The sequence below is a fragment of the Cyprinodon tularosa genome, unplaced genomic scaffold (assembly GCF_016077235.1).
Source record: "Cyprinodon tularosa strain WSP-4 unplaced genomic scaffold, ASM1607723v1 ctg520, whole genome shotgun sequence".
NCBI classification, from domain to species: domain Eukaryota; kingdom Metazoa; phylum Chordata; class Actinopteri; order Cyprinodontiformes; family Cyprinodontidae; genus Cyprinodon; species Cyprinodon tularosa.
Genome location: NW_024039253.1, coordinates 613,304 through 626,960, shown reverse-complemented (window position 1 = coordinate 626,960; position 13,657 = coordinate 613,304). Strand labels below are relative to the sequence as shown.

At 37.8% G+C, this 13,657-nt stretch overlaps 1 protein-coding gene across 11 annotated transcripts in view; it reads right to left on the bottom strand.

The window, feature by feature from the left end:
* The window catches only part of nrcama (neuronal cell adhesion molecule a), a 76,746-nt gene extending 65,279 nt beyond the window's left edge, over positions 1–11,467 (bottom strand). For all 11 annotated transcript variants that reach the window (XM_038303911.1, XM_038303912.1, XM_038303920.1 and 8 more), the window contains exon 1: positions 11,340–11,467. The gene's annotated coding sequence lies outside the window, so the exon portion shown is untranslated. The remainder of the gene's footprint in view (positions 1–11,339) is intronic.
* Positions 11,468–13,657: the final 2,190 nt, after the last annotated feature.

The window sequence follows — 13,657 nt, the reverse complement described above, 5'->3', positions numbered from 1 at the left end:
ATGCTTAAACCGCTCTCTGCACAAGGGGTAGTGTAAATGGGGCTTATGATACTTTAGAAGCTATCACTATAGACTAATTTCATAGTTTTTTTTAGTTGTTGCTTCCGTTTACTACGGCCACACAGGAAATTTGATTGTTGAATGAGAATTGAAACAGACCAACTGTAAACTCAGCTATCTTAAGACTTAATCAGTCAAAGCAAATTAAGTACTACTATTTCACAGTTAGCACAGTACAGCAAGAAGTCCACTGTTTTTGGTATCTCTCAAACTTAGTAGCACACTTAAGTGTTTTCACAAGAAAACCTTTTATAAATCTTTTCTTTTAAAGAGGAATCAAAGACACATCTATCAAACTTTTATCTTATATGCAGTTCTTACCCTTTATAGGGCAAGTTACTGTTTTTGATCACTTGCATACCCCTCACAAATGGACCCCCCCCCCACCCCACCCCGCACCCCGGTCCCTCGGCGAGGTCTAGAAGCACAAGATCTATATCCAGTATTTCAGTAAAGATCCTGCTACATGACTGTACATCTTATTTTGGCATTTGACCAATTAGATGAGCCCTTGAATGATATATTACCTACTGGAAATTAAGTTGAAACAAGTCAAGACAAAAGGTAACAAGCTAATTGTAAAGTTTAAAAGTTAATAAGCCAAGTTAACAATTTTATTTAGGTTTATAAACTAAAGAATGTAAGTGCCAGTATCAGCATTAATGATTCTAAGGTTATGTTGTACCAGAAAAAAATGTGTTTCTTTCACTCTCAGAGTGTTTTTCATGAATTTCTTATAGAAGCAATTTTGTTGTTTTTCTCAATACATTCGGGAAAGTTGGCGTTTCTTGTTATTACATTGATATTTATTTTTACCATCAAAATTTCCATTTTTTTTGTTGTTACAAAGGTAATAAAGTCTTGTCCTGGATTCCAATAACACTATTAAAGTGTTAAGTTGATGGTGCTACAGAAAATGCAAACACAAAAATAAGAGCGGAGAAGTGCAGCATCAGTTTCTACCAAAGACACAGTGGTTAATCTGAACCAGCGCTTCCTGGACACACCCTTGCTACCTGATAGCTTGTGGTAACTAGTTAAGTGAGTGTGTAGACAGAGGAAGATACCATGAGAAAACCATGTGATACCCTTTTTGGAAATGTCTGTTCTTCCACTTTCTATTGGGCCTTTTGTAGAGTAAATATCTCACAGGTAATATATATACCAGAGCTGAAATAAAATGACTGTTAGGAGTGCATTTGTAACAATGCGCAAGAGTTTCCTCAATTTTACTCTTATTTCTTCTTGAGAAAATGAGATGATTCAAGAGTAGGACAAGATGACAACAACTTTTTGAAAGATCAGGTGTTTAAAGATGCAATAACAAAGCAGCTATACAGCAAAACAGTACATGAAAATACCAGAAAGGACATAAATGAATAAAAATAGATACAGGATGCTTTTAGCCAGAGGGTGTGCTTGAGTGTTGGCTTGCGTTTAGCTGGGTGAAGGTTAAATGGGCTTTGTGAGTCATGGATCAGACCGGAGAGTGGAGAAGAGAAAGAGTGGGATGAGAGTCAATACCAGTAGTGTGCATATGGTGGGAAAATGGTGTGAGAAGAGAAAGGAAGGTTTGGCAAAGAAGCACTAATGAACCATATAAAGCCTCCAAGGCTTTTGAGTAATTTGAATTAGTACAATAAGATGGTATTTGATATAATAATTACATTTAGCATTATGATTTAACAAGACTATGCTTGACCTCAGTAGGAGGGAAAAAATGTTTACATTATATGTCTTTAAAGCCTAAAACTGACTTTATACTTTGTTGCAGTAGAATAATGTTGCACTAAACAAAATGTAAGAAATAATAATTTAACTTTATTGATCTCACACTTGAGAAATTTACCTCTGCATTTAACCCATCCCCTTGGGGAGCATTGGGCTGCCATTGTGCGCCGCCCAGGGAGCAGTGTGGGGTTAAGGGTCTTGCTAAGGAACCCAGAGTGGAGGCGGTGGGGATTGAAACAAGTACTTGCAACCTTCTCAGAGCACAAGCACACTGCTCTAAACCACCAGGCCCACACTCCTCCATACAAGACAAATACAATCTTTAATGTAAGAACACCTACTAAGTGAAGAAAAAGCATAACATACTTAGAAACTATTTCTTTTGACTAATCAATGGTGATACTACTTGCTTAATATCATTTATTTCTCATAAAGTTAACTACGTTTTACTGGGATTTCTAACCATGACCTCCTTTCTCTCAGGTAAAAATATGTGATACAGAGAACATTGTATCCCCTCAAAAAGGGCAATAAAGAATTGTATCAATAAATAATGTTGTATAATTAAAAATAAAGTCTGGAGAAAATGGGCTGTTGGCGTTCATTTGCAGTTGGATGAGTTAACATTTCACACTGCCTAATTGTATCGAGATTTATAAAACCTATTTGATTGACTGCAACTGAGGTTGGGTCGGATTCCTCGCCTTTCCTGTGCTACTATAGCAAATGTAAAGATATGGAGTTTCCAAAACATTTAGGAACATTAACTAGAAAGGTTTTCTGTGAAATGATTCTAATCTTTTCAACAACAAACACTCCAGGTAGGCCTGTTGTGTAGGATGTATTATGCTGAGAGTCTGTTTTTCTATCCATCCATCCATAAATTAACTGTAATTGACCACATTGAGCACAAACAGGCATCTCTTAATGGCAAAGTGAGTCTCAGGACTCAGGTGAACTACAAGATCAGCCATTATCAGCAATTGGAGAAAATAAGGAGAAATTCTGATCATCTGTCCAAGAGTGGCTAGCTTAATAAAAAATATATCTGAACAGGTCAAAGTTTAAGATTCAACAATAAGAAAACATTACATCCATGTTAAAGTTCCTATGCCAGAACCATTGATGTAAAAAATCATCAGAAAACACCTTAATGGTTCCCAAGACGTAACGAAAAATAATCTGGGAACTTTCAAAACAAAGATGGACCCATCGGAAGATGTACATTCTGTTGTCTTTCATATAAAACTAACAAAACATTTTAGAAAAAGATCATATTAGAAAACAAATGAAGTGGTGGGCATTGCGTGATAGTCTGGGGCTGCTTCCCATCTTGGAAAATATAATTTCACACCCATGTTGGTTTCATTGAGGAATCATGTTAAATACACAAGTTATCATCAAATAATGATCACCAAACCAGGAAGGTAAAGTAAACATTCAAAACATTCGGCCTACTTACTTTGAAATCCAAACCCACACATAAAGTGTTCAGAGGATTGAGATGAGTCACATCTTGAGTTGATCTGCAGTAAGCCTAAGTGCTAAGACAGCAAATGGGTAAGGAGTGTGTCATGTAGCCAAAAGCCAAGGTGAGTAACGCTGCAAAACAACCACCTCATCAGTTTCAAGGGTAAAAGTGACAGAGAAGATGGCAGCTACAGTGACACGGTATAACTTTATCACTGATGGTAAATGCCACTGGAGAATATAATGGCGGCCGTCCAGCGGCTTCAAATGATGCTGAGTAAGAGTGAGGGGGAAGTCACTTTTTCTTACGGTAAAGTTGCACAAAGCATTGTTTCAACTTTCAGTATCTAGTAGCCCATTGATAAAGTGTATTGCTGTGGAGACATATCAAAAGGGGTTTCTGTTCTGGCAGCTCTGAAATGAAATTAAACCTTTAAAGTCTTTTCTCACTACTATTAGAAGATGTTTATGAAGACGGATGCCCTCTTCCTGCCTTTTTAATTGCTTTATTTTTAGACAGACTCATCTCTAGCTGATGAACGATGAACAGCCTCTCCATGTTGACAACCGCTCCTGTTCTTCGTCCTCATCATCTGCTTATCTTCTTCTACAAAGACATTCTTTCAGTTCAAGCAAAGGACTCCCACTGAGGGCGGATGGCCTTAGAACTGTCTTCCCTGTGGCCTTTGGGGACTGCCACGGGTTGGTAGTCTTCACATTAAAGCACAATGAAATATTCATACATCTGAATATGATAATGCAGAACATTTTAATGCATCATCTGGACATGGGAAGGGCACGGCTCGACTGATAACCTAGCAACACATGGGCATCCACCTAAACTTACAAGCTTGACAAGTAGACAATTTAATCAGAGAAGCAGCCAAGAGGCTCAGAAGAGGCTCCGGTTACTCTAAAGCAGCTGCAGAGATCTACAGATTAAGTGGGAAAATCTGTTGACAGGACTACTATTCATCTACTCCATAAAGCTTAATAAAGCACTGACATAATAAAGTCATTGTTAAACCAAAGAGAGAAGACCTCTCTTCAGCATTTCGCTACAAGAAATGATGAGCATGCAACAAACATGTCGAATGGAGCGATCTTGTCAGTTGAGCAATATTGTTTATTTTTGGCCAACAAGCAAAACATTAGATGTAGCATAAAATGAAAACTGCAAATGATATGGCCGTTGAAACATTAAGTTGTAGGGATGATTTAGAAAGTACAGCGAACCTGATCAGAAAATACAGGAAGAAAGATGAAGGGGTGATCACAATGATGTTGGATTGGAACAATTTCCCTTCAAGTAGTACAACTACCCTCAACATACATCCTGAACAACGATGGTTTAAATAATTGATAATTTGTGTTTGAGAATAATCCAGTCCAGACCCAAATCCAATTTATATTTCTGAAACAAGCCTTCCAAATCAATTTCCACAGATGTGTTAGATCCAGCTAGGCAGACCCTGAGATTTTCTATCAGAATAGTGGGAGGCAAATTAACTCTTTAGATGTGCAAACTTTGTAATTTAAAACTCTAGCTGTAACTGCAGTTAAAGCTAAAATTTCAAAGCTTGGACTCGGGCTGCTGAATGCAAATGTATACCAACTTTTTCAGATAAATATGCCATTGTCATTCCACTTTACTTACTAGCTACTTTATTTTGTTATAATGATTTTAATACAGGGCTGCTCAATGGCGCAGTACTGCTGCCTTACAGCAAGAAGGTTCTGGGTTCAATTCCTGGCCCGGGGTGTTTCTACATGGAGTTTGCATGTTCTCCCTGAGCATGCGTGGGTTCTCTCCGGGTACTCTGGCTTCCTCCCACAGTCCAAAAACATGACTGTTAGGTTAATTGTCTTCTCTAAATTCTCCTTAGGTGTGTGTTAATGGTTGTTTGTCCTGTTTGTCTCTGTGTTGCCTTGCGATGGACAGGCGACCTGTCCAGAGTGTACCCCGCCTCTTGCACATTGACAGCTGGAGATAGGCACCAGCACCCTTCGCGACCCCACTTGGGATAAAGCGTGTCAGATAATGGATGGATGGATTTTAATACAAAGGTGCACAGTGTAGCAGTGGGTAGCACTGCTGCCTTGCAGCGGGAAGGTTCCGGGTCCGATGCCCAGCCTGGGGTCTTTATGCATGGGGTTTGCATGTTCTCCCTGTACATGCACGTGTTCTCGCCTGATACTCCGGCTCCTCTTGCAGTCCAAAAACATGACTGTTAGGTTAACTGGCTTCTCTAAATTATGTGTGTGTGTGGGTGAACAGTTGTTTCTCCTGTTTGTCTCTGTGTTGCCCTGCGAAAGACTGGTGACCTGTCCAGGGTGTACCCCGCCTCTACCCCGTAGACAGCTGAAGATTGGCACCAGCACCCCTAGTGACCCCAGCTGGGATAAGTGTGATGAAAAATAGATGGATGGATTTTAATACCTCAAAATTGCAATGAAGTGTGTGGTTACGACAAAACTAAATGTCAAAAAAAAGTTTGAGGTTTGGGATGACCAATGAAATGCTGCTAGTGTGGCATGTAAGAGCTATCTGCATCTAAACTTTGGTTCAGACAAAATAGAAAGCTATAACCTGCAGTAATACTCTATGATCCATGTGTGAAGGCCTTTAAATTGGGTTTCACCCCAGTGCTTTTGTTAACTACCATGCTTAATAGATTTAAAAGTTTACATTAAAGCCATTGTGTCCGATAACGGCTTAAGCAGATTGGTTCCAACCCATTACTCTAGCAAACAGTAATAGGTTGGGAGTACTTTCACCAGCTTTGTTTTTCAGTGTGATAGGAGGAACTCCTTAAGGATTCCAGTGACCTAAATCTTGACTAATCATTTTAAAGCTTTGACAAAGATTCTAGTGCTGGGTTGAGTGGGCAGTTGATATTATGTGCAAGCTGGATATAGAACGAGTTAATCCTCCTCCACTGAGATTTTCACCCTTCCCTTTTGTTTCAAATTCTGTTTGTTTAAGCATATAATACTGCATTTCTCATCGGATCCGAGTAAAGGGCCAAACGAAAGAAAAGATGATATTGTGACCGAATGTAGCATCACTTTATAGCAGCTTTGCATACCCACACTGGTCTTATTTTGCGTCCTTTCTTCTTTATGTGTAAGTTTTATTAATTTAATCTCAATCATTTATGTGTTCAGGCTTTGGGTTTTCTTAATGGCCATTTTAGATGTTTTTTTGTGGCACTGTTTTGTTAGCCTGGCCAGTCAGACTCATTTACACTGAGGGCAAGTTAGTTTGGTACAGAAAGGCTCAGACCCTCCAGTCAAAAATAGACCAATCACAGCTCAGGATACTTTCGTATCAGAATCACCCAAAACGCAACAAAGCTTTTCTGCAACAATAACATGTAAGTAAGTAAGTCTGGCTGACCAGGCTACTGATTTGTACTAATTTTTTGTAACTCTCGAGACCGCCTTCACAGTGAATCTCTTTATATCTTATATAGTCTGAATAATTTGGACTTTACAGCTAAAGTTAAGCAGACTTACATCCAAAACATGTACATCCATTAGAATTTGCTAAGGTAAATCAGAACTTTTTTTTTTTTTTGCATTACTGTTTTGCTTATCTGATGAATAGCTACTTGATATAGTCGTGGTAGAACCAGATAATCACATTCTGCAGACAATGGTCTCCGATTGATGATATCAGCCAAGCTCCAGCGCAGTTGGCAGAATATTTTTCCTTAAAAACATTTAGCGCGAGTTCCAGCATGGAATTCAGCACACAACAAATTATCGGTGGACCTTGAACAGCTGGGCATATGCAAGTTTGTTCAAGTCAACGACTTTACTGACAGCTTGGTGTTATTTTCTCCGAGGTCAAACTGGCTCTCAACTTCCACAGGCAGCTCAAGCAGAGATAACATTTGTCTTTGTCTGACTACTGTATCACCATTCGAACCACTTAGCGGTTTTCATTGATTTACCACTCTACAAAGTCTGTTTTTGCGATCCAAGTGCAAAGTAGCTATAACCTGATGAGTATGAGCCACAGTAAAGGCTTCAGAAAGTTTGAGAGTGCAGTTTATTTGCAAATAGGATGCACTAATAGGAATCTACTGAAAAACATTTATTACATTTTTTTTTCTCTTCGCCTTATTTGCATCCCTGTCTCATTATTCCATTTTGGTAGCTTTAAGTTGCCTTTTCGATCTCTTTGGATTAATTGTTTGATTTATGGAAAGATTCTTTCTTTCTTTCTTTTCTCAAAAACTGACACATCCTAAGCTTAACATACTATAAATGTTTGCACTAAAAGTTATTATTCTGGGATAAATCTTTGGCAGTATACTTTGTTGAGCATGAATGGAATAAAGGGTTGTGTTACATAATTATCTGCAGCCGGCCAACCCAAATCGCACCTCCAATGGAAGCTGAAAACCTCCACCAATATGTGTTTTAAATTAGCTGACATAAGCCAGCTATGCTTTCTAAACTCTGCAAGTGACAGCCATAACCAGTCTGGCAACTTCTCTACTGTCCTCCACTCTCCCATCTGCTGCCCACCTGATTCACACCAACTCTCCATCAGCAGCCTGTAAGCAGACTCTCTGCTTACAGGCTGCTCTCTGAGCATAAGACGATTTTTATTTCACAACCTTCTTTTTTACTGCTTTATTCTCAAACATAATTTGCAGATATCATTACCCTTATGTGGATATATGCAATTGTGCATTATGTCTTTTTTTTATTGATCTATAAACATTCTTAATAGTATTTTATCAAAGCTACATTAGCTGTGAATGTTTATGTATAGATTGCATGTGCAGAAAAGCACACAGATAAATTGAAGCTGTTGTGCAAAACTGGGTCTCTTAAAAGCATCTCTGGAGACATTATTTTAAAGAAGGTGGAAAAAACAGAAAAAAGGAAAAAAACAACAGCAAAAAAAGCTGGCCTGAGCTAAAAGCTGTAGAAATATCCACACAACAGCAGCTTCTCTCACAAATCTCAGTCCTAGCCTTAGCTTTATTTTAGTCCCAATGTTCCCTCTCATCAAGGTTCCCAACTATATGATCCAAACATCAGTCCAAACATGTTCAGCTGTGAGGCACTGAGCTCACTGAGGGTGTTTATTCTCCTCCCACCTCCAGAAACTCAACATCATCGCTACAGGGGACTATTAACCCAAAGCGTTCAGATGGGTGTATGATTCTAATTAAGCTCATTTGGCTTTAGCTTCTATGGCAGTCTGACCACTATAAACTATAGAAATGCCACCATGCCATTTTTGTTTTCTTTCTTTTTGTTAGAGTTCTTTTTTCAAGATTTAAGAGTTCATTACCAACAGCACCTGCACACTTTACTCATGGCAGCTTATGGAGGAAAGCAGCTAAATAGCCTCAAGGGATGAATTAAACAAAAAAGTATTGTTTCCTTGTTTGAATACTGCCCCAGGCAGAGCAAGCTATGAGAGCATAAACCTTCATTTTAATTTTACTTGCATCATTTCAATGAATAATTTACCTTAAAATTGCTGATTTTGCATTTTAATTCATAGTAACATTTAGAAAATATTTTTAGTTGACAAGGACATGCAATGAAAAAACAAATAAGCCACTAAAATGTTACCTTTTTATATAAAACACATATAAATTGAAGGTAATTCTTTACTACACTGGAATCAGAGTTAAACTGATTGTTATTAATTCAAGTATTTCAATGCACACCTAGAAAGTTGGTGCTATTTGTGCATTACCTCTTTGCAGGACTCAAAGAAAGAAAGAAATTCATCAAAGGAGGACACCAATAACCAATTATACTTTTTTTTATCACATAGAGCTTTTTGGAAATATTACAAGTGGCTTTTAAAAATAATCTTTTTGCCATTGTGAATGAAAGAACAAAACCTAAACCATTTAACTCTGCGATGGATAGATGTGCACGGCAATGTCAAGCAGAGAGATAGAAAGCTTTAAAGGAGGCCTGTTATTCTTTTTGTCAATATATTGACCCCCACCTAATAAAACTCTCTGCCTTGCATAAAAGTCTGGTACCATCCCTGCCTGACACAATTTCTTTATGTATTTAAAAATAATAATTTGCAATGGCTGCTTAGGTTTTATTTTTATTCATGCCAAGTTAAAGAACAAAAGCAATAATGTTCAGCATTAATGAGAAGTTAAGCTCACTGTCCTTTTACTACTGCCATTCACACAATTGATGGACATGGGTATTTCCTATATGGATGATTTATGTTAAAGTATTAATTTAATAAAATGTTCCTAATACAACCTCTTAAGAACCTCTGGTGCTAACCCTGTAAAACTCTAAAAGGCAAATATATCATCAGTGACTTATACCCATGCACACAAAGATGAGGGTACATTTGTTCATCGCCCTTGTCTTGATATTATGCCAATGCTGCAGGTAAGGTAAACAGAATGAGGAATGCATCCGAGCAAACCATAAAGCCTTACACTTGGCTTCTCGTCTAATGAGCCGTGGACAAAGAGAGAGGAGCAGGAACGGTGACAACGCATCTGCCATGAGTAATGGCTCTGAGCTGAATCTGCTGTGACAGGCCAAGGAAGCTGTCAGAGTGGACTGAAGCCTCATCGTCTGAGAGCATCGTAGTGAGAGCAATGGCTTGCAGCACTAACGCATGTATTTCCAGATGAGTATTTGCGTAAGAACTTATTGCAAAACGACTTATCAAGACAATCAATACCAGCCACATAAAACATGGCTTCAAAACCAGACTTAGAACTGATTTCCCTACTATTTGTTTTTAAGACTGCAAAGGAGAGACACTAAGAAAACCTTCCTAAAGCAACATCCATCACTAAGTTAAAGAGACAGACACAAGCTTTTAATCACAAGCAAATCAGGTGTAAAAACTGGGTCAACATGAAGGTTGGTTGAGGACCCAAATGCAGAGATTAGTTCTTGTAGGTTTAAGTAATCCAAGAATCAAACCCAAAAACCCAGGAGATTTCAGGATAAAACACACATGAGAAACCGATTAACAACAAGGAACCAGCACTGAAGAACTGCACAGGGAGGGTATATATGGCAGATAGAACAAATACTAGGGTAATCAGCTAATATGGAGCAGGTGTGGATGGAAGTGAATAGAAGGGAGCTAGAGGAAAGGAGACAGACACAAGGGGGCAACAGAGAGTAACTAAAGATTGCTTAAATATGACACAAAATGGAAAATAAACCAAAGATCAACAAAACAGAATCACTTCGATAACTAACTAACAGTCCAAAAGGGAAGAACCATAACAAACTGACAATTTTTAACATATAGGTTACAATTTAGGGTATTTCAAAAGCTTTACATTTCATTAAGGTTATAAACCATCCATCTATATACCTGCTTCATTTCCTTCCTTAAAGTCTGTGAAAATATAAGCCTTAATATACTTATTTTTTAAACAAATACAAAGCGACAGAAAACGTAAATTTAAGCATGACAAATCTGTCGGAAAAATAATTTCTGAATTCTGCTTTTGTGCATATTTGGTATACTAGGTGCAAAATCAGGCCTGCTATGAACATTGGAGATTTCTTTTAATGATCTAAAGACTATTTAATCAGCCAAATCAACCACCTTTCTACTGAGGAAGTCAACTAAAATAAAACTATCTATACACCTATAAATGTATGAAACACATCCAAATATGCATTTAATGTATTACAAATATATGAAAGACGGCAGGACACTCGGAAGAGAAGCGGGGCTTGCAGGTTTTGCGGGGCCTTCCCGCACCGGCCGGCGGTGGGCTATACAAATCCTGCTGCACCACCGTGAGGGAAGCTCAAGATGCAGTGCGTGCGGCGCAGAGGGCGCACAGACTGCATCGGTCTGCCTGCCTTTGACGCACAATTCCCATTCAAATCAGGCATAAAAACAATCTCTGTTCTCAGAGATCAACCTCCGCTGATCTATTTAAATCATCATTTTGATTAGGAAGATACCGCATCCAAAGGATGACTACAATATTAATTTAATTATCGACCTAAAAAAGAAGGGGGGTGCAGCCATCATTTATTTAAAAGAGGGAAATAAAAAAAGAAAGGAAGACGCATGAACTCACCGTTTCTGCAATCCGGCTGCAGTTTTCCCTTTTCTTTGAGCATGTGTCTTGATGCTGCTGGAAATGATGAGGTGTGTGCGCTTGTCTTTGGAGGGAGCGTGCCCCTGTTGGTGCGTCCGCCCCCCCCCCCCCCCCCCCCCCCCCCCTCAGTTCAGCCGCTGCAACAGCAAGCTGTGCGTCTTCACCAGCTCCCCCCGCCGCTGTCACAACCTGCGGCGCAGGAGACGATCTTTGAGAGAAAAGATGGCAAACTCCTCTTCGAAAATCAGCGTCTCTCCCTCCGTGGACTTTGTTTTTTTTGTTTGATTGTTTTTTTCCCTCTAGGTTTATGCCCTTTCTTACGGAAAAGGATTAGGGAAACCAAACAAATAAAAAAGTTGACTGATTTTTTAAATTTCATTTCTGTTTAATATGAGAAAAAAAAGTCAGAATTCTGACTTCAATCTCACAATTCTGACTTTTCTCACAATTCTGACTTTAATCTCAGAATTTTAACTTAAATCTCAGAATTCTGACTTAAATCAAAGAATTCTGACCTTAATATTTTGAGTTTTTCTCAGAATTTTGACTTTTTTTCAGAATTCTGACTTTAATCTCATAATTTTGATTTTAATCTGAAAATTCTGGCTTTAATCTCACAATTCTGACATTAATCAGAATTCTGGCTTTTTTTCTCAGAATTCTGACTTTAATCTCAGAATTTTGACTCTAATCTCATAATTCTGATTTTAATCTGAAATTTCTGACTGTAATCTTAAATTTAAGACTTTTTTTCTGAAGTCTGAATTCTGAGATTAAAGTCAGAATTCTGACTTTTTGTCATATTAAACAGAAATAACATTTAAAAATCTGTTGACTTTTTTTTTTCAAGCACTATTTTAGTGAAATTATTTATATGGATAAATTTATATTTTTTAATCCTCTGTCTAAGTGCATTCTCTTTGTTTGAATGTAGCCTATTATATGTAGCCTATTCTTTATCAACAGCATTCTTACTTTTAAATTGGGGTTATAAAATACAAAAAAAAAAAAACTGAATGTTGAAACTGTAACTATACAGTCATGTTTACATTATCACTGCTGCTTACATTGTTGTCAAGGAAATGTCTTGAGAGCTGTACTGAACGAAATTTCTTTTTGTATACACTTGTGTGTGCAAAATAACAAGTAAAGTCTTAGTCTCTAAGTCTAAAGTCTAAGTCTACTATGAACAGCTACAAAGGAGAATTGTTTGTTTATTTATTTACTTCAGACAAAACAGGTACATAGGAATAATATCAAAGTGAGACGTCTTTTAGTTAAACGATCTTTAGAGAAAGAAAAAAACTGATTGTCAGCATCTACAGCGCCTTCTTCTAATAGGCGGTATAAGTAGGAACTGCAAGACTTGGGATCCTAGTAACTTGCAAGGGGGTGGACTCTTGGATATATATATTTCTTTATCTTTCTTTTATAACATCTAATATTATATAGCAAAGTTGCCCAAAGCAATAGGTTATATGTCCCCTGTTTAATTTTTTCCAATTCTTCAATAACACAGCTCTAATTACATTTGTGACTGTTGAGAGTGGTCTCTAGAGGTTTACGCTGCCTTAGATGATTTAGCTTTCATATGAAACTAGCAGCATCAAAATCAGAACTAACAGACTCCTCCACTGTTTTCTGGATCAAGTGATAAAAAGATTAGGTACCATTAGGGAGTTTCACATTACTCTGTAAAAGATCCCATAGATCAGGGGTCTTCAATGTTTTCCAGGCAAGGGACCCCCCAAACTGATGTCGAGATGGAGCAGGGACCCCTTATTATATATATTGTATGGAATTGTGTTATATCAAACTACTGTTATAGTCACTATTACATATGGAGTAATGTAACAAAATTAATTATTAAAGTATTTCTGATTGTGATTCCTTGTTGATGGGACAGGTGTTGTGAATGAAACGGTGCCCAGCTTTGAAAGAGCTCCTGTGTGTCGCTGAATGTGTGCATTGAAGACATCTTATGCCTCCATTTATCCGTTTACTACAGTTTGTTGAATTCATGCTTATGTGCATTTAGAGACATTTCAGTTAGTGGAAAAAAATGCAAAAAATTATACATATAAAATTTTTTATATATATATATATATATATAAAAAAAAAAAAGTCTAATCAACCAAAACTTTGGCGACCCCCATGCAGTGCCTCGGTGGAACCCCCTGTTGAAGACCTCCATCATGGCCTGAAATGGAAGGGGTAAATCGAGCTAAACATGAATTTAAATAAATGATGCTGATGACTAAATGTAGCTATTATACAACCCAAATCAAATGTTTATT